We start from the raw sequence: 5,035 nt of genomic DNA on the forward strand, positions 1-5,035 counted from the left end.
GGGTTTACACCAACCATTCTTCTTTTCGCAGTTGAGATGTTATTTCTGACCATTCACTTTGTTCTGATTGGTACCTGATTGATAAACTCATTCTTTAACGTCATCTGAATCTCTTGCTATTGGTTTATAGATACAAATTCTGTTCTTAACCTGAAATTGTTCTTAACCTGAGGTACCATTTTAGCTAATGGGGCCTCCTGCTGCCGCCTCGCCGCTGCCACGTGATTTCTGTTCTCATCCTGAAGCAAAGTTCTTAACCCGAGGTACTATTTCTGGGTTAGGGGAGTCTGTAACCTGAAGCGCCTGTAACCCGAGGTACCACTGTGTGTATATAAAGTCAGAACATTATTGTAAAGTTACAAGAAAGGAGATTCCAAACCAACATCAGGAAAAACTTTCCGATAACAATGACTCGCGAATACAGCATAGAAGATGCAGAGGGAAGCCCCGAACAAGGGGGGCTCCTCCTTTTAACAAGTTTCTCCAGGTTACCCCCAACACCTTGTGGGAAGCATCACACACATGTCGTGAACATGTCATAGAACAGGTGTGGTACTGGGGTGAAAACTGATGCCGTGTCCATCCCAAATGTAAGGCCAAGGGAAATACAGTGGTGCCTCGCAAGACGAAATTAATTCGTTCCGCAAGTTTTTTCTTCTTGCGAGTTTTTCGTCTTGCGAAGCACGGTTTCCCATAGGAATGCATTGAAAATCAATTAATGCGTTCCTAGGGAGACCGCCTTCAGACCAGGTCCGGGGACAGTCTTTCCCCGGACCTCTTCTGAAGGCTGGTGGGGGGGGGGGAGGACTTTTCTCCCCACCGCCAGCCTTCAGAACAGCCTTCTGAAGGCTGGCGGTGGAAAGAAAAGCCCTTCTCCCGCCGCCAGTCTTCAGAAGAGTTCCTGCAGGGCTGCCTAGGCTGCGAATAGCAGCCTGCTGCCGGGTGCGAGGGACGCTCTGAAGCAGAGCGCCCCTCGGGCGGGGCAGACATCTGCAGCTTGGGGAGCCCTGCCGGACTTCCCCATAGGGCTCTCCAAGCTGCGGATAGCAGCCTGCTGCCCCGCACGAGGGGCGCTCTTAAGCAGAGCGCCCCTCGGGCGGGGCAGACATCTGCAGCTTGGGGAGCCCTGACTTCCCCACAGGGCTCTCCAAGCTGCGGATAGCAGCCTGCTGCCCCGCACGAGGGGCACTCTTAAGCAGAGCGCCCCTCGGGTGGGGCAGACATCTGCAGCTTGGGGAGCCCTGACTTCCCCACAGGGCTCTCCAAGCTGCGGATAGCAGCCTGCTGCCCCACACGAGGGGCGCTCTTAAGCAGAGCGCCCCTCGGGTGGGGCAGACATCTGCAGCTTGGGGAGCCCTGACTTCCCCACAGGGCTCTCCAAGCTGCGGATAGCAGCCTGCTGCCCCACACGAGGGGCGCTCTTAAGCAGAGCGCCCCTCGGGTGGGGCAGACATCTGCAGCTTGGGGGCTCTCCAAGCTGCGGATAGCAGCCTGCTGCCCCGCACGAGGGGCGCTCTTAAGCAGAGCGCCCCTCGCGCGCGGCAGACATTCACAGCTTGGGGAGCCCTGCGGGGAACTCTTCTGAAGGCTGGAGGCGGGAGAAGGGCTTTTCTTCCCACCGCCAGCCTTCAGAACAGCCTTCTGAATGTTGGCGGTGGGGAGGAAAAACCCTCCTCCCACCGCAAGCCCCGGGAAGAGAGGAGAAGCTGCGCGCCTTCTCCTCTGTTCCCGGACCTCCCACCGCAAGCCTTCAGGACAGGTCCGGGAACAGAGGGGAAGGCGCGCAGCTTCTCCTCTCTTCCCGGGGCTTGCGGTGGGAGGAGGGTTCCCCGCTGTCCCCGGAGATTTCCCTATGGGCTTTCGTTTTGCGAAGCAAGCCCATAGGGAAATTCGTCTTGCGAAGCCGCTAAAAAATCGGAAAACCCTTTCGTCTTGCGGGTTTTTCGTTTAGCGAGGCATTCGTCTTGCGGGGCACCACTGTACCTGCCATCTCTGACCCTCCAGACCTCTGTCTTTCCAATACACTGAGACCGGGAGGACATTGTTTCCTGGATGGGTTGGTGTCCGACCCTCCCAAGGCAGGATGGAGGGCTTGACCCTTATGCCATAGGGCAGGTGGGGACGTGAGCATAAGCTTCAGAGATGAGGGCAATGCCAGGCTCAGCCCCAAGCCCCTCCTCGGATGGCCACCTTCCCCCTGAAGAAGCAGCCTTGGCAGGATGCCAACCCGTCCCGGGAAGGATTTATTCTGATTTATTTCTCCAGATTCCTCCTCAATGGAGGGTCGCTCCAATGCAGCCCCTTGGTGTCCATGGCTTCTTCGCCCTTCCCTGCTTTGGCAGCTGCAGTACCAGCGCAGTCGTCGCTAGAGGGCGATGTTTCGAAACCTCTCCTGATCCCGCGCTTCGGATTGGCAAAGGAAAGAGGGCTCTGTCAGGAAGGGCGCTTGGTGATTGGTCAAGCACTTTATGAATGGGGGAAAGGAGGAAACGAAGGGGATCGCTGTACGCTACGCTGCACGGGTTTGAGCTACAGACGTGCAGGTCTGCAACACGTGCAAAGAGTCGGCGAAAGAATCCGAGACCAGGGAGAAGAGTCGGTGGAAGAAGATTGGAAGAAATTTAAAGACTACTTACATAAATACTGCAAAATTAATGAATGTTAGAATGATGTCGGAATGAAGTTAAGTGCTTTTAGCATTAGCAGTAATGTTATAAAGGAATATGTAAAAATGGATTGTTACTAGGTGAGAATACAAAGCTATAATACATTAAGGTAAAGGATTAAGATAAAAATAAGGAGGGAAAGGATTTGCTGGATTAACTAACTGAATTGGAATACAAAAAAGGGAGGTGTGAGGAGGTCAAGGAAACAAGCAAATGAAAGACAAGACATGAAAAGATTGATTTGTTTTTAATTGTTTGTACTTTGTATTTTTTCTCTTTTTTCTCTTTTTTCCTTATTTTGTAACCTTTTTGAAACTTCAATAAATATCTTTAAAAAACAACAACAAAGAGTCGGCGAACAAAACACAGGATCAAAATTCAGGGCGCCACCGGCGAAGTCAGTCCTCTGTTCTTTTCTCCGGTTACAACCTCCCAGATTTCAGAATGGGGGGAGAGTCACATTTATAAGCCCCCCCCCCATGGATCAGCAAGGGCATCAGCCCCAATTTCAACCCAGAGGGGAGGGGAGGCCAGGAAGCAAGCCACCCCCTCCCCTCAGCTGGAAGGGGCCGTTAAACATCCAAAAAACGAAGATCCTGGCCACTGGTCCCCTCACCTCCTGGCAAATAGAAGGGGAAGAAATGGAGGCAGGGAGAGATTTCACTTGCTTGGGCTCCATGATCACTGCAGATGGTGACAGCAGCCACGAAATTAAGAGACGCCTGCTTCTTGGGAGAAAAGCAATGACAAACCTGGACAGCATCTTAAAAAGCAGAGACATCACCTTGCCGACAAAGGTCCGTATAGTTCAAGCTCTGGTTTTCCCAGTTGAGATGGATGGAAGTGAGAGCTGGACCATCAAGAAGAATGGATGCTTTTGAATTCTGGTGCTGGAGGGGTTCTGTTTGTCTTTAAAAGGGGGGGTCCAACTCTGTTACTCCCCCCCCCATTTCCCCCATGCGCCTCCCGCTGCCGACCACGCTGAGGACTCAGCCCCCCCCTTCAGCTGCCTCCTTCCTCCAGCTGCTTCTGGCGCTCTCGCTCCGCCTCCCTCTGCCAGGCCACGCCCCTTACAGTCTTGGCCAATCAGCGCGGGGCAAGGGCGAAGGGCGGGGCGGGCGAGGCAAGCGGGAAAGGAGGGGAGGGGAGGCTCCTGTGCTCGCGAGAGTGGCAGGCCGCCTACGCCAATCTGGGCGAGCCATTGTGAAAGGAGGCGGGGAGAGTGGAGCTGGGGAAGGCAAGAGGTGGGCGGGGCTTAGTGGGGAGTGGTCACGCCCACTGGGAGGGTCCAGGCAAAGCTGGGAGGAGCCTCTGGCCGGACTTATTTCATTATTATTACTAATATTAATGAGTAATGAAGTATGAATTTGGGGGGAGAGGAATACATTACATTAGTGTGCGATCACTGCATTACTAGGATATTTCATTTCAATCAATCAGATCTTTATTACCTTAGTAGACCAGCATCAGTAGGGTGAGGTACAATCATTTACAGTCTGTAAAACGTTTTGGACAGCTAAAAAGTATTAATCACAAAGTATATATAAAAGTCTAAAAGAAGCTAACAGAATCTAAAAGAAGGGTTTAGGAGCATTAAATGGATGTGGAAGAACATAAAATGTTAGTATATAAAGACTATGGCTATCAATTTACAATGTACTCTGATATGAGTGTTCATTAAATCTAGAATAATAATAATAATAATAATAATAATAATAATAATAATAATAATAATAGGTGTTGCAATGGAGGAGTGCAGGGAAAAGAAAACTCTTGGCACTCATTCTTTCTTGCTACAGAATTAAAAGATTTCTCTCCTTTTCTCCTTCTTTTTCTCTTGGGTGGTGTGTTCAGCGGTCACCCTCAGGGGAAACAGGGTCCCCCCCCCCCCTTGGAGGAAATGGACTGATCGGAACCTGGCTGTGACATCGGCTCAGAATCCCAACCTCACTTGGCAGTTGAGACCAACCCCTGCCTTGATCAGCAGCCTTTGGGTGCCTTATCTGCAACTGCAAAGTGAGACGATTGACGCCTGGGAAAATGGTGCGGGGACCAGCAGGAAACTGCTAAGGGAGTTTGGAGTCCTTTTATTCTGTTGCAGCTGCAGAGAAAGGAGGGTGGGGGATTGGGGGCCGCCCCAGGTGTCATCACTGAGGGGGGTGGCAAAAGGACAAAAAGCCGAGTTTAAAATAATAAAAAAAATGGGCTCACCAAACCTTTTAGTTGAGTCAAAAAACGCGGCTGGCACTGGGTGCCACACCGTGGGGGCTGGCACTTACCGGGGGGGGGGCTGTAGAGTGCCTGATCCTAGCGTCTCTCCTGGGAGTGACATGGTGACGTGGGCCCCTGCAGGCTGGGCGCTGCCTGAA

This window comes from Podarcis erhardii, assembly GCF_964252035.2.
Source record: "Podarcis erhardii genome assembly, chromosome: 12".
NCBI lineage: Eukaryota > Metazoa > Chordata > Lepidosauria > Squamata > Lacertidae > Podarcis > Podarcis erhardii.